General features: G+C 49.4%; 1 protein-coding gene across 2 annotated transcripts in view; it reads right to left on the reverse strand.

The window, feature by feature from the left end:
* Positions 1–23370, reverse strand: part of HTT (huntingtin) — a 2065683-nt gene that overhangs the window by 340590 nt on the left and 1701723 nt on the right. The window lies entirely within an intron of this gene.

Raw genomic sequence — 23370 nt, forward strand, 5'->3', positions numbered from 1 at the left:
AATGTTTCTCATGTATGATAACGAGTATGTTCTTACATGTGTCCAAGTACCATCAGCGACTTAATAACAAGTTACTTATTATTATTTATTTATTTAATGGTTTTATAAAGCGCGTAGTAACTCAAGGAGCATCCCAGCGCTGACCTGTTTCTCCATGGGTTTCAGCCGTCTGATGGAATTATGTCTGCGGGAAAAGGAGGGTCTTTAGAGTTTTTCTGAACTGGAGGTAGTTCGGTTCTGTCCTGAGTCTTTGTGGTAGGTGGTTCCAATGTTTGGCCGTGTGAACCGAGAAGCGACGGCCACCGGTCTTGGCTTTTCTGACTCTAGGAACTACTATAAGATTTTCTGCGCTAGACCGCAGGTCTCTCTCCGCTTTGTATGGGGTAAGAAGTTCTTTGAGAAGAGGGGGGCCGTTATTGTTGAGGGTTTATGGGCCAGACGGAGGGCCTTGAAGACGACCCTTTCTCTGACTGGGAGCCAGTGGAGGGATTTAAGAGCCAGCCTGGCGGAGGATCTTCCAGGTGTGCCCGTGAGTAGGCGGGCGGCGGCGTTTTGGACTTTTTGCAGCGAGTTCAGGGTGGCTTCGGGGGCTCCCAGGTAGTCTACAGTAGTCTAATCTTGCCAGGATTAGACCCTGAATGAGGAGCCTCCTAGCGGTATCGGGGAGCAGGGGGAAGATCTTCCTGCATGCTCTGAGTAGCCCAAAGCATGTCCCTGCCGTTCTTTTAGCCTGAGTATTGAAGCTCATGTCCTTTTCAATCCATACGCCAAGGCTCTTGACCTCTTCCTTGGGTGCGGGAGGGTCACCTAGGCAACTGGGCCAGAGGTGAGATGGTAGAGAGGGCCCCTTGTGGCCCATCAAGAGGATCTCAGTCTTGGACCCATTCAGTTTCAGTGAGGAAAGATTCATCCATCGGTGTACTTCGGAGAGGCAGCTGTGGAGATCGGATGGGGCATGGTGGGGGTGTGAAAGGGTTACGACCAGCTGAGTGTCGTCGGCGTAGTTGATAACTGACACGCCGAACGAGCTGACCCTCTTCTCCAGTGGGGCCATGTACACGTTGAATAACGTGGGGCTAAGGGATGAGCCCTGTGGTACTCCGCACCGGAGGGGGAAGGTGGATGAGCAGCTGTTGTTTTCCCACACCTGGAAGGAGCGTCCTGATAAGAAGGATTCTAGCCATTTCAAGGCCGTGCCCTTTAGTCCGATCTCTCCCAGACGGTGGATTACGGTGGGATGGTCTACAGTGTCGAAGGCCGCACTGAGATCCAGGAGGATCACTGCCACTGATCCTCCTGTGTCCAGAATGCTTCTGGCCTTCTCCACCGCTGCCAGGAGGGCGATGTCCGTGCCATGACCTGGACGGAACCCTGTTTGAGAGACCGCTAAGAGGTTGTTACTTTCTAGGAAAAGCGATAATTGCTTGTTTACCAGCTTCTCTGCGATCTTGCTATTTCCAGGGAGAAGGGATATGGGCCTATAATTGGTGAAGTCCTGCGGATCTAAAGAGGGTTTTTTCAATAGACCTTTGACTGCGGCCGTTTTCCAGCTGGGGGGGACTATGCCCTCCGAGAGAGAGGAGTTGATCAGGGCCGTGAGGGGAGGGATGATAGTGCTCGACACTTTTTTTTAGAACATGGAGGGGTGCAGGGTCGCGGGGTGAGCCACTTTTGATTGAGGCCAGCGTTGCTCCTACTTCTTCTGTTGTTACGGGGCCGAAGGCGTCCAGGGAAGGTTGGGGGTGGGCTAACAGCGGAGGAGGAAAGGTGGTGGAGGTAGTGCGGTCCTGCTCTGTGTGGGCCTGATCGGGGGGGGGTATGGTAAGAAGAATTTTTTGAATCTTCTCGTCAAAGAAGGTGGCTAAGTTGTTACATTTAATTTCAGCTTCTTTGGGATCGAGGGGTTTAAGTGGGGGGTCAGGGGCGTGGAGGAGTTCTTTAAGAACTGAATAGGTTTCATGGGCCGAACAGGCAGCGTTTTTAATTCTGTTCTCGTAGAAGCTGGTTTTGGTGTTACGGAGCTCTTTTTTGTAGGTTTTTACAGAGGTACGGAATGATTCTTTTTGTTCCTTGGTTTTTTCCTTCCTCCAGATGCGTTCATTCCTTTTGCAGGCCTTACGCAGAAGGTTGAGTTCGGGGGTATACCAGGGTGAGGGATTAACTTTCTTAGTGTGTTTCAGGGAGTGGGTTTTAGGCAGAATAGCGTCGAGCGATTGGGTAATCCAGGTACTGAATTCTTTATCCCCTGCTACGGTGTCGTGGGGGGGGGGGTGGGGAGCGTTTTCCCTAAGTTTGGCTGCCCAAACGTCTGGCTCCAATTTCTGCCATCGTCTGGTATACGTTCTGGTTTTGGGAGGTGAGGGGGGCGGAGTGATAAAGTTCCATACTAGGGAGACCAGAAAGTGGTCCGTCCAGGGAAGGGGGATATGGTCCAGAGTTCTCAGATTGGGGATATTGGAGAGAATAGGATCAAGCAGTTGCCCTCTTTCATGAGTGGCCTGTGGGTTTTTGAGGTCAAGGCCCATTGAAGTGAAATCCTGAAGTAGTTCACTGGCCTGCTTGTCATCTGGGTCCAAGAAATGTACATTCAAGTCTCCTAGTAATAGGTAGTTGGTGGTGGAAGTGCATTTAGTGGATGTCTGGTCAATAATTTTGTTTGGGAAGTCTCCTAGATTGCCTGGCGGGCGATAAACCAGCGTTCCTGACAGCGAGGTAACTGGGGAGATTTGTATTGTATAGTGGCAGCTTTCGTATCCCTTGATGTTGCCATCAGATGTTCTACAGGTGAGGGTGTCTATGTGAATTATCGCTAGTCCACCTCCCCTCCCCTCTGGCCTGTTCAGTGAGCACATAACGTACCCGGGGGGGAGTGCTAGAACGATGTCTGGGCCGCTACTGGGGGTGAGCCAGGTTTCTGTTAGAAACAGAATGTCTAAGGCATTGTTTGTGATTAAGAGGTTCACTTCATGTGAGTGTTTCACGAGCGACCTGCAGTTGAGTAGGCCTAGGTGCAAGCCCTTGGGTGCCGTGTTCTGATTGGCGGGGTCGCAGAGGTCACAGCCGGAGAATTGGGTGTCTCCAATCAGGATGCGCGAGCAGGAGGGTTGTTTGTTGGGGTTTAAGGCTAATAAGTCCGCGCGAGTGTAAGTCCTGTCGTTACGGGCTGCAAAGGGCAGAGTGGCTGGGCCTAGGGCCGGCTGGGCCCGGACGGGCCCAGACGGGCTTGCCTTTGGCGCGCTGACGGCGCGCCCGCTGCGCCCGTCCGCTGCGCTCCCTATGCTGGCACATGTTTTATGGGGGAGGTTTATGGGCGTTGGAGGGGTGGGCGTGGCCAACAGGAGTGGGCGTGTCCCCTGGCTCCTCGAGGTGAGTGATGGCGGCGAGGAGGCGTTTCCTGTCCCTGACAGCGCTTGGATCGGCTGATTGGGGTTAGCAGGTGAGCGCTGGGGAGTGGGTGCTAAGTGCTTCTTAAAAGTACAAAGATACAGTTTTTAAAAGCAGTGATTTCGGTTTGAGTGAAACAGAACTCCCGGCTTCCGCCTCAGGAGGATTTAGGTACAATGCGGTCCCATCAATCAGGGTGCGCTTTTGTACTGGCGAGGGGTGGGCGTGGCCAACAGGAGTGGGCGTGTCCCGTGGCTCCTCGAGGTGAGTGATGGCGGCGAGGAGGCGTTTCCTGTCCCTGACAGCGCTTGGATCGGCTGATTGGGGTTAGCAGGTGAGCGCTGGGGAGTGGGTGCTAAGTGCTTCTTAAAAGTACAAAGATACAGTTTTTAAAAGCAGTGATTTCGGTTTGAGTGAAACAGAACTCCCGGCTTCCGCCTCAGGAGGACTTAGGTACAATGCGGTCCCAACAATCAGGGTGCGCTTTTGTACTGGCGAGGGGTGGGCGTTGCCTTCGGTAATGCTGTTTCTAGTGGATAGTCTATCTGACCGCAGATTCCTCACCTCATGAATATTCCCCCAATAGTCCTACTGGATCCAGAAACTTAAAAGCTGTACTCCTGAGCACTGGCATGGGTGGATTAGTGCTGCTCCGCACAGACGTGGTTCTGCTACAGAAGGGACTACTTGGGCCACCTATAAGAGCCACCCAGGCCCGCTGTGTTCAGTTGCTTTCTAAGGCTTGTCTGTGCCCTCAGACGCAGAGCCCATCACCAAATTGGCCTGACCAGTGTGCAGATCTTTAATTTGGGAAATTTTGAGATAGAAAAAGAGGCCATTCCACAGAATGGGTAAGTGGAAAAGTCAGTGAGGATCTGCTTTTAGTTAGAGTATGCACCAGTAAGAGTAAGCAACTTGCTCTTCTGATGGATACATCTAACCACAGATTTCTCCTCTTGTTAATACAAACAAAAGCAGTCCTTCCCCGGGAGGTTAGTCTGTGGAATGGCTCAGATAAAAATGTTCTGCAGGACCGAATGGGCAAAATGCCCTTCCTGTTGGACATGGTTATCAAGGCTGTAGTTCATCATGAGCAAGTGTGCCAAAGCCCACTTCATAGCCTAGCAGCTGTTCAGGACAGGCACTTTGCATGCCAGTGTAATGCTAGCAGTCTTGGCCCTGGTGGAATGGGTCCTCATTCCCTCTGGGGACTGCTTTTTTGTCAGTGCATAGCAAACATTAATGCAGATCATTATCTACCTGGACAAAGTCTTCTTCTGCACAGCCTTACATTGCTTTGTACCAGAAAACCACACAAAAATCTGATTATCCACCTGATGGTCCTTAGTGCAACTCAATGCAAAATCTCAGTGCTCTATTGTGGTCCAGCCAATACAGGCTCGCCTCCTCTTTTCAAAGATAAAGAGGAGAAGAGAACGTTGGGAGAGTGATGGATTACTCACTGTGAAAGACAGACATGTGTTTGACCAAAAGGCCACGCTGGCCCTCAACACCACATTGTCTGGGAAAAGGATGGTACAGGGCGGGTGCACTGAGAGAGCTTGAATGCATATGACCACAACGTGAACACAGTCTTCAAAGCATAGAGACATAGAGGAGAATTGTGCAAAAGCTTGAATTAGGAAAGTGAGGATTACATTAAGATCCCACTGTGGCATCACAAATGGTTTGAGAGGAAGGAGATGAGTCAATCCTTTTAGAATTTGCATCACAACATGTGATTTCAACAAGGATGGCCAAAAGGGAAGACAAATAACCTTTAACAGTGCCCACTGCAAGTAACTGTTGTATTACAGATGAAAGAAATAAGACATCCAACAGTTTTCCTGTAATGAGTCAGTATTCCGTGCACCACACCAGGCTACAAAGTTGTTACCACGTCCGGTGTAGACAGATTCTGTGGAAGGGCATCTGGCAGCCAGGATGACATCCACAACTTGAATGCAGTCAACTGCCGCCACTCAATCCCCACACTCAGAGAAAGTAGAGTGTGCAGGTTTGGGTCCAGAACTCTGCCTTAATGCTGCCACAGAAGGTCTTCAGAAGCAGCAGCCTGATCAGAAGACCGATGTCTATGCCCAGAAATTCCCGAAGCTACAGTCTCCTTGCCCAATCAAAAGACACTAGCATGACTTGGGCCTGGTCTTCCTGTTCTTCTTCAAAACTTGGGATAGGAGAGATAATGGCATACAGACGTACAGGAGCCCCGTGCACCACTATTCAGAAGATATCTTAGAGAGAGAGTTTTCTTGGGAACTCCAGCACACAAAGGTTTTAACACTGTATGTTCTCAACTGTTGCAAAGAGAATTAGCCAGGGTTCACCCCATTGCTGGCAGATGTCCTGTGCCATCTCAGGGTGTAACTGCCAATCGTGATCCTTCAGGTGCCGCTGACTGAGTCCTCCTCCTTGGTATTCAAAGAACCCACCATGTGGTTCACACCCAGGGAGATGCCCTGGCACTCCAGCAAGCTGCAGAGGCGAAGTGCCTCTTGGCACAGGATCCAGGACCCCACACTGCCCTTCTTGCTGCAGTACCACATGGTGGTGGTGTTCGCCTGTGAGAACTTTAACCATCTTCTCTTTGATAAACAGCAGTAAGGCTTTCTGCACCAGCTAAATAGCCAGTAACTCCAGGAGGTTGATGTGGAGATAAGTCTTAGCTGGGTACCAGAGTGGCCTAATCTCTACCTCTCCTACCCCAGATGACCTTATCATCCCAGAAATATGTATCTGCCGCCATTGTCACCTTTGGGTGGAGCTGGGAGAGAGGTCTACCTTTGGTCCAATTGTGGTTGAACCACCACTGCAGGTCTTTTGCATTCTCCTCTGAAACCTGGGCGGAATCAGATAGGTTTCCACAGACTTTAAGTTCCACTGTAGAGCTTGCATGTGTCACCTGGCACAGTTGACGAGCAATATGATGGATTCCTAGATGCCCAGAAGCCCCAAAGCCACTCTAAGACCCAGGGCCAAGCCTGACACGTTGAGATCACAGCCCGAATAGCCTGCACTGTATACAGAGTGGCTCCAATAAATGGAAGCCTCTACGATGGAGTCAGGTGTGATTTCGGCACATTGATAGTGAACCCCATGGATGTCAGGAAATTCACAGTATATAACGGACTATGACAAGCCTGCTTCAACAGCTAGTCGCCGAGGTAGTGGGAAACTGGGATCTCCAACCTCTGAAGATGTGCTGCGAACATTGCCATTACTTTGATGAAGATCCAAGCGGCACTAGTGAGGCAGAAGGGGAGCACAATAACCTGAAAATGTTTCTGGCCCAGTTGCCCAGGCATGGCTCTCGCTTGGGCAGAGTTCTTGATGCAGCCTATCACCGTGGACAAGATAAAAGCTACACATACGCATCCTAATGGGAAGGGTTTTGGAAGTGACGGGATTCCAAATGAATTTTACAAAGAGTATACAGACTTACTAGTACCCCATCTACACGACATGTACGTGGAGGCCTATGATAAGCAAATACTGCCACAGTTCTTAAGGGAAGCCTTAATAGTAACTTTGTTAAAGACCGACAAGCCACCTGAAAGATGCGAATCCTATCAGCTGCTATCTTTAATCAATACGGACGCAAAAATATTGGCCAAAATAATTGCTACTAGACTCCAACCACTACTCACTACGCTGGTTTTACCTGACCAGTCAGGTTTTATCCCCTCCCGCTCCACTGTGCAAAACTTGTGCATGGCCTTCGTTGTCCTGCACCAACTGGACCTCTAGGTCCATGCAGCGGCAGTTCTATTGGATGCCATCAAAGCATACGACTCTATACAATGGGAGTACATGTTCACAGTTTTCCACCGTATAGGAATGCAGCTGGCTTTTCTGTGATGGATCCGACTACTAAACACAGACCCGGCGGCGAGGGTGTGTGTCAACGGTAACACATCAGATACACAAAAAATGTATTGCGGAACACGACAAGGGTGCCTACTGTCACCAATCCTACTTGCGTTGGCGCTGGAGCCATTAGTGTGTGTGATACAGCAGAGACATGCGGACGTAGTCCTACGATTTTGCCAGCGACAGCTGGCTATATCCCTATATGCCAATGATATGGTGCTGTATGTCCGTAACCCAGAAACGCACTTAGTGCCAGTTATCCGCAGATATGTCCGATATGAGTGGTATTCAGGTCTGAGCATCAATTGGTCTAAATCAATCCTCTTTCCCTTGACTCTAAGCACTGAGCTGAATGTGCTAGATTTTCCTTTAGACTGGTGCACGGAGACTATTAAATATATAGGTATATGGTTGCATAGAGATCCGGAAACAGTCATTAGACAAAACTATGGCAGTGTGGTCTCGAAACCGGAAGATCAGGTGGACTGGTGGGCGCGACTGCCCTTGTCACTTGCTGACAGAGTGGCAGACATGAAAATGGTAGTGCTGCCCAACTTTTTATACATGTTTATCAAGGTCCCCATCACACTGACGCAGGCTTTCTTTAAAACCCTCAGGCTCTACATGATCACCATAGAGTGGGCAGGCAAGCAACCTAGAATTAGCTGGAGCACACTCACCCGCCAGTATGAACAAGGTGGATTTAGAGCCAGACTTGCACCTCTATTACTTATGCATGCAGGCACAGTTCGCCCACTACTGGTACTACCCCCCAAAATACACATTACATCCAGCTATAGAGAGTGATGATGTTTACTCGATACCTCTCAAGGCTATGCGCCCACATGCGCGCACAGGCACAACATAGGCAGAAATCAACTCTACACATAGCATCACAACGGCCTGGCGAGCACTTAGCACTCGGGCGAACAAGTCCCACCTATACGCACCTTGTTGCCATTGCTCTACCACCCGACAGTCTCAGTCACACAAGAGCCTAAAGCACTGTCCTTACTTGCGCAAGTAGGATTAAGGAACATGGGAGATGTTTACACGGGGGAGAGGTTCAAAGAGGTAGATGATATAATGCAAACGCAGTGTCGGACCCCGCTGCTGATTTTTACATATCATCGACTCCATGCAGCCATGAAGGCACTCTATCCACAATTTTCAGACGAACCACCAGCACTGATGGCACTGCATACACTAATTACATGTAACATGCATAGAGGTCTTATCACCAGACTATACAATGCCTCCCAAAAAGACAGAACCACAGCCCTTACTGACACACTAGATAAATGGAACAACGTCCTGGAGGCCCTACTTACTCTAGAAGACTGGGGTTTTTGCTGTACACGAACGAGCAGACTTGCATCTAATTGTAATCTAAGAATTATCCATTTTAAATATCTCCAGCAAATATACTATACCCCTCTTCAGCTACCTAAGTATGGGCTCTGCTTAGACGCATGCCGAGTTAGCTGCCGGGCCATGGAGGCAGACTTCCTCCACCTGGCCTGGGCGTGTGACCCCACTTATAGCTTTTTGGTGCAGGTGACACAGGCCCTGTTGGACATGGTGATGGAACAGGTAACATGCCTTCCACAAATATGTCTTCTTGTCCTTGTTAAATCGCTGCGGCTGGCCAACCGTAGACTGGCGGTGGTGGCTCTGCTATTAGTGAATGGAGGGTTGCTATTCACTGGGGTAAGAGGGCAGTCCCATAACTGGATCAGTGGTTAAAAGACATTGCATACTGCAGAGATCAACTGGAATTTTACACTGAAGAACTTCCGCAGCCCTCAGGACATATGAAGTTTATTCACGGCTTATCTTCTATCGACATCAACCAAAATCTATCAGTGATACGGGCACTATCTTGCCAAAAGTACGATAGCACAAAATTATTTATTCAATTTTACGGCAAGTGACATTACACAGTGATCATACTCTGTAAAATGCATAGGTGGCCTGCTGGCTTTGAAGTTGTACCTGTTGTAAACGTTTGAAAAATCTAATAAAAACAAGTTACATCTTTGGTACTGTAGGACAGGTATGTGAAAGTACGCGTCCAGCAAGTCCAAAGACAGTATCCAGTCACCTGGATTTTGCGCAGATAGAACTTGGACCAGTGTGAGCATCCTACATTTGTCCTTCCACAAGAAGGCATTGATAGGACAAAGATTTAAGGTTGGACAGACGTCTCCATCCTTTTTCAGCACAAGTAAATAGCAAGAGTCGCAACCAGTCCAGAATTTCGGGGACAGGTCCCTCTCTAAGGCTACTTTGGCTAAAAGAGCCTGTACTTCGCGGAGCAAAATGGGCAGGTGTCTTCCGAAAGTTACTTTGATGTAGATTGGAGGAGAGGAATGGCGGGGATAGCATAGCTCTGATGAACGTTCTGCAGGACCCACCTGTGGGTTGTAATTCTTTGCCATCTGTGGAAGAAATGCCTGAACCTGCCTCCCACAGAGTGGTTATGGCTGCTAAGGGCAAACTAATGCAACTTATGTTGCAGCTGCTGGAGGACTAGATGATTGAGAGGTTGCTGTCTCAGTTGACCTAGACGGTAGTCTGCCTTAATCCCGACCCTCATCCTGAAAAGACAGGGGTGCCAGTATGGCAAACCTCTGACACAACCCAGAAATGGAAGAAAATTGGTGAAGAAATTGCTGTGCAGGTGTTGAGTTCCAAGGAAAGCATAGTGGACCAGCTCTGCATAAAAGGTTCCAGGGCTGAGTCAGCTTTCTCACCAAATAGACGGGCCCATTGAATGGAATGTCCATGAGAAACGCCTACAAATCCCCAGCACTGCAAAGCTTTAATTCACTTCAACCCTGTCTGAAGGAGTTGTCTGGAATTAATTCACCATGCTGGTGGAAGCTTGTACCACCAATCTTCCTGGTGTAGGATGCTGCGAAGAATAATCAGTGTCACCTAGTGCTTGTCTGTGACATCGGACAACCAGGCTATTCATGTGGGTGGACATGAACAAGTATTGAACTTAGTGCCCATAAGAGGCTCAGTCGGGGCCTTGTAAAATGGAAGCAAAGGTTCAGATGAGGTTTGCCTAGCTGCAAAACTTCAGTGAATACATTAGTTTTGACCTTCATAAATGGCAGTTGAAAATACCATGCCTCTGCTGCTCATTCGATAATAGCAGCAAAGGAAAGACTCTGTTCCGTTGATGGTACAGGGTAAAAAAAACAGCCCATTGGCTGTGAAGTGTCCTGTCCACTCTCCTTTAAATCCCAGGACAAGTTGTCACCATTATAGTTAAATGGAAAATAATCCCCCTCATCGCCAATATCACCACCAAAACGCTGGTTGCCTCTGATCAGAGTATGTGTGCGCTGGGACAACTTCATGACGCAACTTCAGTCAGGAGGGAGACGGATTCGGTTCAGAGTCAGAAAGGAATTTTGGAGCTGCATCAGCAATGGCCCCAAAAGTTGATATCAAAGGAACTGGAGTGGATTTTGATACAGGTTTGGAAGGCATTGGAGCAGAACCAGAGGTGTGCACAGAAGGTGCAGAGGGCAAACCTGCATGCGGTAATCCAAAAGAAGGCCTCTTCCAATCACTGGGGCCCGTAAAACACAAGGACCTGAAGAAAACTTTACAACATTGCCTCGCTGATGACCTCAATCTGTTGCGACATTGTCGTCAACTCGGGTGCATTAGGATCAGTTGCAGGATCAACACTTTGGCAGGGGGCTGCGAGGCACCTTGACATTGATTTCTCAGATTAAGAGTGGCAGGTCGTGTGCTTACTTTTCGACTTACCAGAAGACTAAGTCATCGATGACAACCTGTCGCAGGATGGTCCTCAACAGGGACAAGGTGTGAGCCCTCAACTTCCGGAGGGAACAGGACTTTTGAGTTTTCTTTCAGTGTTCTGCGACACACAGCTTCACCTCATGGTCTATAATGGTGCACTCCTCACGTGTGAAAACGCAGTTACTTGTACATTTTTATCGCAGGGGGGATATCTGAGTATCGCTGGGCCTGGATTTAGTATATAAGTTGGTTAATAAATTCATTGATCTCTTGCATGTTATCAGATATCGAAGGTACAAGTTACCAGTTTGGAGTATATAAAGCGTAATACGGAATTTATATGTACTGGAATATGTTCCAATTAGAAGTATAAGCATATCTGTAACAAAGGGATCTCTATCTCCCCTATTTTAGGATGTAAATGTAGGTGCAATGCACATGAATGTAGATGATTGTTGTATGCTACAACTAGTAAAAACTAATAAACCGATCAAACAAAAAAAATATATATAAGGGTGCACTCCTCACAGGACTTGAAGGCGTGCCCTGAACCCAAACACCAGAGGCAAACCTCATGGGGGAACTGTGACAGACATCTATTTGAGACAGTTCGTACAAGGGTTAAACCCTATAGTGTTTGGAGGGGACTTAGCTATTTCATACTGGTAAAATAATTTGAAGAAGTTCCTAAAGGACAAGGAAAAAAGTTGCGTGCCTACTCTGGATTCACATACAAAGGCATGGTAAGAAATTTACTGACATCTGTGTGCAGGGGTCAGGCTTACATGCCACTTTGCTTGTCACTTTCGGAGAGGATAAGGCAAACGTAGCCACGTGACACCACCTAGTGACGCACATGAGCATGCCTGTTGCATCTTCTGGCTTCAGTGTGGCACCTGGGGATATTAAGGTGAGGAATATGCAGTAAGAAGTATCCATCAGAACATTGGCACTGTTCAGTGTCAGGGATGGAGTAGCAAACATTCGAAGGAAGAAAAACATCAACTCATAAAAAGCACCCTGTAACTCCTTGTGGAGATGGATAATTCAAAAGAAGTCTGTTATGGTGAACGACCCATTATTTATTATCTAACATTCCTTCAACTTCTATGCTGTGTACAACAATGCTTCTTTCCCTCTCAAGTTCTTAGTAGTCTCTGTTCTTGTTTGGGTAGGTGGTCCTAAGTTGCATCAATAGAGGAGAAAGGGATCCAATTAATGTTTCCTACCAACACTGTTTCCTCACCTCTTTTTCCACCTCTGGCACATGTTCATCCTTTATCCTCCCACACCTGCCTACACACAAAGATGGCAATCCAATTATGCTTCCTTCCAGCCCATTATCTGTTCTGCTACTGACAGGGTTTATATAGGAACCTAAGAGCGAAGCCCCATACTTCCCTTTTCTTCTTCCCCTCATAAAAGGTAAAAGATAGGTTATAGACAGGCCTTCTACGGAAGGGAGCCTGCTGGTTGAGACAAATGTATGAGTATGGCCCAGAAGCAGTGCTCCTTCAATAGAACACCACTCCCTTCCTTCGGTCTCTCACTATGTGGCTCACCCGAACCCTCCAGTTGGAAAACCTTAGATTGCCCCTCCCTGGCCTTCGCTACTAGCATAGTTAAGTATAGACTAATTTAAGACGTGTATGCAGGCTTCTCCATCTGCCCGTGTATAGTGCCAGTAATTGGCATAATCTAGTCGCAAGGTGATGAGAGCATGAAGGACTAATTTCTGAATCTCAAACGGCAATAAGTACAAAAACTTTTTTTTATAGATTTTAAAAAGTCCGAAAGACAAGTCAACTACCTCTGTCACGTAGGGTTGAAAACCAACAAGACTGTCAAACTTCACCCCCAAATTGTGCAGTATGGAGGCCGGGGCTGAAGGGGTTGGGACATTACAGGGCCAGCATTCACCAACCCATGTTGGGGGAGTTGAGCCAAATAGGAGCCGTCAGACATAACTTAAATGTGCTAAAAGCACTGGGCGTGTTCCTAGTCAACGTAAGAAGAAGCTGCGTATTATCTGCATAGGATACAATCTGTACACCAAACGACCACCAATAATGCAAGGGGTGTCATGGAAATATTAAAGAGTGTTGGGCTAAGGCAGAGCCCTGCAGCACACCAAGTCTAAGAGGTTTGGGATTGGAGCAAACTGAGCCATCCAAACCAATTGGCTATTGCCAGTCAGAAAGGAACGGCACGAGCCCAACACTGATCACCCCACCCCAATGTCTTCCAAACGGTGCAAGAGGAGACACTGCATCAAAAGCTGTTGATAGATCGAGAAGGATCCATGCAAATTGTTTCCCCTGATCAGTTGGGGAATAATGAGCTTCTCAGGAATCTTAGAGAAGGCAGGCAGGAGGGATATATGGCCTAAAATTAAAAAGAATAGATCTGTCAGCGAAGCTTTTTTCAGAAGCAGTTAGCTTAGCTCGTTTCCAGCAACTCAGCACCTTTCCCGACTGAAAGCAGCAATTTAGTAATGTATTTAGACAGGGATAGGTGACCATAGGACACAACTGTAGGATGGGAGGTGGACAAGGGTCACAAAGTGAGGCTCATATACAACCTGCCAGAGCCTGTTCAGACTCCTCTAGGGTAAAGGTGATGAATTCTAATAAAGAATAGGACATTGTCTTAGTAGGGACAGTGCTAGTATCACCAGTGCCACTGATGCCAAAAGCATTATAAGGGGCAGTGCAGTTAAGAGTTTCAACAATGTCCTGGATTTTATTATATAAAAAAGCAGGATAAGTGAACTTCTTTACTATTTAAAAAAACTATTTTGCTTTGTTACCTGACAGTGCAATTTGATTTGAGAAAAAGGTGGCTTGAACTTCCTTGATGGCACAATGATAGTCATTCAAAGCTTTTTTTTAAATGGCATTTTTCCTAATGGACATATTCCTTTCTCCAGACTCTTTCTAGTATCTTACAAAAATTGCATGAGGCCATACGTTTGTCACTGAAACATGAGGCAGAAGTAAGCCTCCTAGTATGATTAGCTAATCTGTGAACTTTAACAGGTGCAACTGAGTTTGCCATTTGGAATAGCTAAGAATTAACAGATTTAGAACTAATCTCCATGCCACCATTTAGTCTCTGCCTGCTTTCATAGAGGATAGACCCTATGTCCTGTCGGAAGCAAGAGGTTTTTTCCTCCTACTAACGGGGGCCAAATCAATCTTCCATAAAAAAAGATGATGGCATGGTCCGACCAATCAATAGTTTTCAAATCATTGACCAACACCTGGCCATTAGACAAGATGGGGTCAAGAATATGGCAGACAGTACGTGTAGGCGATGGACAAATTGCCTCATATTCTAAGAGGCCATACTATCAAGTAGAAGCCTGACTTGATCCTTAGAACTATTATCTAAATGATAGACATCCAAGGAAGAGGGAAACTCGCAAGCATAGTCCGGAGGGCGATTAAGTAAAGCACCCACCAGGGAAACATTGGCTGATACTGCGAGACAGAAGGCCAGCGATTCAGCCCGCTTTAGTTCTGTCATCGCAAATGTGACATTTAAGACTCTTTAAAAACATTGGCCATACCCCATCCCTTTTTCTCCACTGTATCCCGATGCAGCATGATTAAGCGTTCAGAAATCGGAAAAGTAACATCGGGGTTGAATTTTCTGTCATCCACGTTTCGGTACGAAAAAGCACATTGAGCTTCTCCTCCAAAATGTAAAAAATATAAAGGACATTCTTATGAAGCAAGCATGCATTGATTAGGCCAACTCTAATATATGTGGATTCCCTACAATGCTGGGAATTATAAAGAGGTCCAACCGGAGTTACCGCCTACCCGGCCAGGCCGAAGCACAACACATGCACTATGAGGACAGGTAGTGGGCAAGCAATTACACGGAGACAGGCTCATACTTCTGCAGAAGTAACCAAAACGTAGATTGAGAAACTTTGCAGAAGATTAAGAGATATGCCAGCCCTTAGCAGGAGAAATCTGGCAGCGTGGCTGTCACCGATCCAAGGGCAGATGGGAGCAGAAAGGCTTACCAGAGGCGTGCCTTAGAAACACCATGTGCGCACTTGCTGCAAGACCGTAACGATCACCTTATATGGGATAGAAAATAGACCAATAACCTGCCCATTAAGATGGCAGCTCCTTAAGCATACCTCACCCACCCCCCCTGATTAAAAAGTGATAAGATCAAGTAGGGGAGAAATAAGGATAACATTTCTAACTCCTTCACCGAAAGATAAAAGTGTGAGCGAAAAAACTGTGCCACTAGAGTACGCATTCCATACTTAGTAAAAAGTATGCAAAACAGGGATTCTCCTCTGACTAAAAATAGTAGTGCCAAATATATAAAAAAAATATATAAATATAACCGTGATGTTTAAAAGCAGAATTTAAATAAGTACTGCAGAGTAGCAACATTGACAATGGGCCAAGGGGTCTGCGCATTTGATCGCCTTATATGGGGTAGAGCCATCCCCCTTACCAATGAATAGACTGCTAACTTGCCCACCAAGATGGCAGCTCCTTAAGAAAACCCCACCTGCCCCCTCCGATTAAAAAGTGACTAGTGCAGGTAGGGAAGAAATACGAAGAAAATGTCTAACTTCCTCGCCAAACGATAAAAAGATAAAAGTGTTAGCGAAAAAACTGTGCCACTAGAGAACATGCCCAGTACAGAGTAAAAAACACTCTCAATCACAAATACTTTATTTAGACAATGAAGTCAGTCAAATTGCCTAAAATTACAAATAAAATCGAAATAATAGCTGAAATCACAATTTCTCCTACGTTTCCTTAATTAAACAGCAATTAATGATTAATCCACAGTATTCCTCACTGATAGAAAATGGTTCAAATACAATTCGATAGAAGACTAACAACTTAATAAAAATGCCTTTGATAAAAGAGAGAAGCCGTGCTATCTGTCTGTTTCACCAGTAAGACTGTAACCAGAGGTAAGTAACTTTACCTTCTGATTGATACTTCTATCTGCAGATTACTCAACTTCACATAGAATCCATAGAAATTCTCCCTATAAGAGGTGGGTCTGAAGGAAACTTTCTTAAACAATGAAATCATATAAAGCCGAGTGTGTGAAATGGACATCTATTTTCACTTCAGAACCGAAACAATAGTGTTTGGCAAAAGTGTGGTGGAAGGCCCACATCGCCGCTTTACAGATGTCTACTTCTGGTATCCTTCTAGCTAAGGCCCCAGTGAAAGATTTTACCCTGGTGCAATGGGCCTAGATTCCATCAGGCAGCTGTTTCTTTTCTAGTTTGCATCAGATTTTTATACACCGTATAATCCAGTGAGAAAGGATTCCCTTTTGAACCGCCTTACCTTCTTTGATGCCTGTGCATCCAAAAAAAACCTGTTCTCCTTTGTGCAACTGAGGAATAAGTTACTACTTGTGTAACGATATATCTGTAAGAGACATTAGTTAGTGATAGATTCCTTACCTTAGAATATTCCCCAGGTGTCAGTCTGGAACCGGAGAGTTTTCTGCTTAGCAGTACCCCTGAGCGCCAGTAGGTGGCGCCGTGCGGCTCCACACCAGTCACTGGCGTCATGCGCGCTGGGATGACATCACGGAGGCTACTTAGGCGCCACCCATGCGTGCTGATGTCAGTTCTGTACACAACTTTCCTGCGATAAACTGACCTTTGGTGCATAACTAGGGCCCTAAAAGGGGATGACCTTAACCCTAGTAATCAGTTCGCAGAACGGGGAGGATGGGTGGGGCGGTAAGGAATCTATCACTTACTAATGTCTCTTACAGATATATCGTTACACAAGTAATAACTTGTGCATCTGAAAGAGACACGTTAGTGATAGATTCCTTACCTTAGAATAGATACCCCAGCAATACCAACCCCGGTGGTGGGTCTGCGAACAAGATTACACCAGAAAGTCACGGAGCACAGAACGGCCAAAGAAGCCGTCTCTCCGGACCGGACTGTCAAGGCAGTAGTGCTTGGTAAACGTGTGCAGTGAGGCCCACTTAGCTGCCTGACAAATATCCTGCAAGGGGACACCGCGTCCCAAGGTAGTAGTGGCTGCAGTTACCCTGGTCGAATGGGCACGCAATCCCACAGGAGGCTCCTTCTTGGCCAAGGAGTAACAGGCTTTGATGCACAGAACAACCCTCCGGGAGATGGTCCGTTTGTGCACTGCCCGACCTCTTTTGGCGCCCACGTAGCTAACAAAATGCTGATCATCCACCTGGAACTGCTGTGTATGCTGCAGATAGAATGCGAGCACACGTTTTGGGTCCAGACGGTGGAGCTGCTCCTCTTCTCTTGAAGGATGCGCAAAAAAGGTGGGCAAAGTGATGGTCTGCCTGATGTGGAAGGGCGTGACAACCTTTTGAAAGAAAGAAGGAAGTGTCCTCAGAACCACCTTGTCTGGATGAACAGAAAGGAAAGGAGGTTTGGGAGAAAGAGCCTGGAGCTCACTGACTCTCCTGGCAGAGGTGATAGCTACCAGGAAAGCCGTCTGGAGAGTAAGAAGACGTAAGGGACAGTTATGAAGGGGCTCAAAGGGAGCGCACATCAGAAAAGTCAAGACAAGATTCAAGTCCCACTGAGGCATTATGAAGGGCACAGGTGGGAACGTATGCATAATGCCCTTAAGAAAACGGTTAACAACCGGGGACTTAAAAAGAGAACGCTGATCTGGAAGTGGTAGAAAGGCAGAGATGGCCGAAAGATAACCTTTAAGAGTGCCCAGAGCAGAGCCCTGCTGGGCCAAAGAGAAAAGGAACAGAAGGACCTCAGAAAGAGGGGTAGAAAGGGGATCCACAGTCTTAGCTGTGCATTATGCCACAAATCTGTTCCACCTACAGGCGTACACCGTTTTAGTGGAGGGACGCCTGGCTGCCAGGATGACAACACAGACTTCGGGAGGAAGATCGAAAGGTGTCAACTGTCGCCGCTCATTCTCCAAGCATGGAGGTGGAGGCTGGACAGGTTCGGGTGGAGGACCGTCCCCTGCTGCTGCGACAGAAGATCCTCCCGAAGAGGCAGACGGATCAGGGGATTGATGCTCAAACTGAGCAGCTCGGGATACCATACTCTTCGAGCCCAGTACGGAGCCACAAGAATAACTTGGGCCTGGTCGCGACTCATCTTCTTCAGCACTCTGGGCAGAAGTGGTATAGGCGGAAAGGCGTACAACAGACCGCAGCTCCACTCGAGACGAAAAGCGTACCAGAGCAAGTGCCGCCTTGGAAATTCCAACGCGCAGAACTGATGACATTGCGCGTTCTCGTGGTGGCGAATAGATCTAACCAAGGCTCTCCCCCATCGCAGAAAGAGACCTTGCGCCACGTCCAAGTTCAGACGCCACTCGTGATCCACCATGCACCGGCAGCTGTGTTCGTCCACCCTGGCGCTCAGAGAACCTGCCAGGTGTTGAACCACCAAGGTAATGCCTTGATGTTCCAGCCACGTCCAGAGGCGCAGAGCCTCCTGACATAGGGTCCACAACCCCACCCCGCCTGTTTGTTGCAATACCAAATGGCGGTGGTGTTGTCCGTGAACACCTGCACTACACTTTCCCGGACAGAGGGAAGGAATGCCTTCAGTGCACGCCAGATTGCCCGCAGCTCCAGAAGGTTGATATGGAGCCGGGACTCCGCCAGAGACCAGAGGCCTCTGCTCTCCGCCTCTCCCATGTGGCCTCCCCTAACCCAGGAGGGACGCATCCGTCACTACTGTGTGCTCCCGCTGGGGAAGGGAGAGGGCTCTGCCATTGACCCAATCGCGATTTGTGAGCCATCACTGCAATTGCCGTGCAGTGCCCTCCGAGATCTGGACATGATCGGACAGGTTGCCCTGATGTTGTGTCCACTGGAACTTCAGGTCCCACTGCAGAGCCCGCATATCTGGCATGCGGTACCAGCAGGATGCAGGAGGCCATCAGGCCCAGAAGCCAAAGGGTCATCCTGACTGAAACCCAGGATAGAGGCTGAAAAAGCGGAACCATAGCCTGAATATCCCGGACTCGCTGTTCGGGAGGATAAACCCGAAACAGCATCGAATCCAGAACCACTCCAATGAAAGGGAGCTTCTGAGAGGGACTCAGGTGCGACTTCGGCACATTGATGGAGAACCCCAGCAGATGCAGGAGGTCGGCCGTAGTCTGGAGGTGGGAGACAACTGCCTGGGGCGAACCCGCCTTCAACAGCCAGTCGTCGAGGTAGGGGAAGACTGACACCCCTGACCTGCGCAGATGAGCTGCGACCATCGCCATCACCTTCGTGAACACCGGAGGGGTGCTGGTAAGGCCGAAGGGGAGCACGGCAAACTGAAAATGCTCCTGGCCTACCGTGACTTCCTGACGGAGAAGAGCCAAATGATCCCCCGACATGCGGTGGTACCGAGGTGGCATGGCTGGAGGGGAGGACAGAAAGGGAGGTGAGTAACCTTGGCAGATTATCTGAAGCACCCACTTGTCCGATGTAATCTCGCGCCAGTGGTGAAGGTGGAGGTGAACCCTGCCACCCACTGGCGTGGGGTGCCCCCTGAAGCTTGGATTAGGAAGGTTTCGAGGCGGAAGTGGACTGCCCCGCATGCTGGATACCAGACCCACCCCCGAGGAACCCACATCAGCGGCCTCGCTGAGGCTGGTTCTGCACAGGATTGCTGGTAGAGCGTGCCTGGGCACCCCTGCCCTGGCCATGAAAGGAACGAAACCCCGTCGTGGCAGGGTTTTTCGAGGAAAGACCCAAAGACTTGGCCGTGGCAAGAGAGTCTTTAAAGCGCTCCAGGGCATTGTCAGCCTTATCACCAAAGAGGCGGGAGCCATCGAAGGGCATGTCCATGAGCGAGCTCTGGACATCGGGTGAGAAGTCAGTGGAACGCAACCAGGCGTGGTGCCGCAACGCCACCGTTGTGGAAATCGCCCTGCCCAACGAATCAGCGGTGTTCAAACCACACCTGATGTGAAACTTCGCAGCATCCTTTCCCTCCGCAATTGCTTGGGAAAGGACAGCCTGGACCTCCTCAGAGCACTGAGGCAGAACCTCCGCCACCGAATCCCACACTGCGTGGGAGTAACAGCCCAATAAGCAGGCGGTATTAACCGATCTCAATCCCAAACTGGCTGAGGAGAACAACCTCTTGCCATATTGGTCCAGCCTCTTAGAGTCCTTATCTGGCAGAGCCGAGGGAAAGCCACTCTGCGATGTCGAGGCCTGAATGACCAGGCTCTCAGGCGTGGGGTGAGTGGTCAAGAAGGCGGGATCGGGAGGAGCTTCGCGCGCATCCAAGATGGTCGCGTGAGCACAGGGCTCCCCGGACCCTTGCCGCTCCTCGCAACTTATCCTGGATTTGTGGACGGATTCTGGAAGATGAACCTTGGCTGAACCCATAACTCTTCTCAGAACGAAAATCGGACCGGGGAGACCTGAAATACAGCGTCTTGCATTTTGGAGGCCCACCTGGGAGCTGTGCCCGGTGCTTTGGTGAACCGTGGGGCCGGGGAGTAGTTGAACAACAACGGCATCGGAGCCTTGCCAATGACCGCGCCCCCACTTTCAGTTTTGCTTTTGCACTTCTGCATGTCCTGATCGAGGAGCTACTTTGCACGGCTGGGGCGTCCTCCGGCCTTGGTACTGGACTGATTTGTGCCTTTTTCTCAACTCTCCCGAGCGGGCTCTCGGACAGTCTGTGTCTGATCTGCTGGTGCCCCTTTGCTATCGGTCCGGGCGGACCCCACCGGTGAGCATCGCCCAACATGGGGGGCAAGGGGGATCCCGAGAAACGGAAGACCAAGACATCCCTGCGTGGAGGACCGGTCCAGAGTAACATCATGGATCGCTATACCCAGGGTAAAGGGACCCCCGGGCCGGCGGGTGCCGTCATGGAGGACTCCGGTGGGGGTCCGTCCGTCCCCACGGAATTGTCGCTGCAGGACGTTATGGGCGCCATCAACGGCATAAGGGAGACCATCGCCCAGCAGTACGAGGCTCTGGCCCGTAAAATTGACACGGTTGCCGTTGATGTTACGTTAATCCGGGCGGATCTCTCTAAGACTAACGAGAGGGTTCAATCGCTGGACTTGAGGACATCCACTCTTGTCACGGATGTATCAGACCTCCAGGCAACTCTTGGCGATCTAAAGTCTGCAAACGACGCGATGTCCCGGCGGCTGGAGGATTTCGAAGGTCGGGCACGACGCAATAATATCCGTGTCATAGGTGTACCGGAGACTTCTAACAATCGTCCGGTGGACCTTATGGTCGAGGATCTCATCCTCAATCATCTTGCTCCTTCCGGCCTGAGCAAGTTCTTCGCCGTGGAGCGTGCCCATCGTGTCCCGGGCGGTAGGCCTCGACCAGGCGCTCCCCCCGAGGCCTATCATTGCAAAACTTTTTCATTACAGAGACCGGGATGCGATCCTGCAGGCCTCGAGGGTGCACGGCCCAGTCAAATATGAGAATTCCTCCGTCAACCTCTTCCCGGACTTCACCCAACTCGTTCAGAAACAGAGAATGAGCTTTCAGGGGGTGAAGCGCCGTCTTCGAGATCTAGACATCAAATACTCTATGCTTTTCCCTGCCAGGCTTCGTGTGGAATATGAAGATCGAACTCTCTTCTTTGAACGCCCCGACACAGTGAGTGACTGGTTGGATTCCCTGCCGGAACCGGGAGACCGAACTGGGCATACTGACGGTGCAGAGGGCGGTGGGCCTCTGCAGGAATAATTCTTGGTCCTCCACTTTGACATTTCCTTCTGTGCTCAGCCAGGTTCTACTTCAATTGTATATTTTGTCTATTAATGTTTCGTCTGGGTGCGGGCGGGGACGGGTCCCTTTTCTCCTCTAGGGTCTTTTTGTAGCATGGGATTGTTAGGGCGACAGGCACACTGCAAGTTGGGGGGGCTGTATAGTCCGCAGGGGTGCAGGGTGGGGGGGTGGCAATGGTGTGGGGGTGGGAGGGTGGCAGTGGTGGATGGGTTGTGTGTTTTTTCTTTTCAAGGCGGTGTTATTGTTTTCTTTCAGTTTCAGGTGTCTGGCTGCGTGCCCGGGGGTTCCAGCTTCTTGTGTTGGGATGGGGGGGGGGACGGGTTGAAACTGATGTCTTGGAACGTCAACGGATTGGGGGACCGTATCAAACGTGGGGTTGTGTTGCAATATTTGCGTCGATTGGCCCCTGATGTGGTATTTCTTCAAGAGACGCACTTGGTGGGAAATGTATGTCATGCTATGAACAGGGGGGGCTACCGACTGGTCGCACACTCTGGCTTCACCACTGGCTCCAGAGGGGTGGGCATCTTACTGCGCTCTTCCCTCCCGCTTGAGATTGACAAAGTTACTCTTGATGATAGAGGGCGCTATGCGTCTTTGACTGGGCGGTGGGAGGGGCAAACTCTTTCATTGGTTTCGGTCTATGTTCCCCCGGGCCTCCAGACCTCCACTTTCTCTGATGTGGGTCGCATGTTACTTGAACTTCCTGATAGTCTCCTGATTGTGGGTGGGGAATTTAATTCCGTGATTTCTGGCGAGTTAGATCGTTACCCTACCAGGGCCCTCTCTGCGGCCCAGGCGTGGCTCGGCGGGTTCTTGGACACTTTCGGTCTGGTGGACTGCTGGAGGTTGATACATCCGACACAGAGTCAGTACACATTCCACTCCGGGGCCCACGGGAGTCTTTCCAGACTAGATTATTTTCTAATGCCCGCGGCCCAGACCACCCGGGTCCGGGAGGTTAAGCACCTGGCCCGGGGCATCTCCGATCATTCCCCATTGTGGCTCCTCTTCGACACCGGGATGCGATCCGCCGGGCGGATCGCCCCCATTAACCCCTGGTACTTGCGTGACCCCAAGATTCGCAAGGGTCTCATTAAGTCGCTTGATCAGTATTTTCTGGAGAATGAGGGGTCCGTCTTGTCCTCAGTGTCCCTGTGGGAGGCCTTCAAAACGGTCCTCCGAGGACACGCCCTATCCCTGATCGTGGAGGCCAAGAAAGCTAAGAACGGGGAGGTGGTTGCATTGGAGGCTGAGATATCGGGGTTGGAGGCTGCCTTGGAGATGGGTGTCACTCAGGACGGGCTCCATGCCCTCAGCCTGAAGCAGTTCGAATATAAGTCCCTTGTTACGGATGCTGCTCGGACAATGTATAGGGAACAGCAGGGTAGACTGTATGATGCTGGGGATAAGGCGGGTAAATTGATTGCTTGGCTTGATAAGAAGGAGAGAGTGAATCGAGTGGTCCCCGTGCTTCAGACGTCGGAGGGAGTGAGTGTGACTGACCCTGGTGAGATTGTGGAGTGTTTTGCGGACTACTTCTGTGCTGTGTACTCCCCG

Source organism: Triturus cristatus, chromosome 2_2 (assembly GCF_964204655.1).
Source record: "Triturus cristatus chromosome 2_2, aTriCri1.1, whole genome shotgun sequence".
In the NCBI taxonomy this organism is placed as follows: Eukaryota; Metazoa; Chordata; class Amphibia; order Caudata; family Salamandridae; genus Triturus; species Triturus cristatus.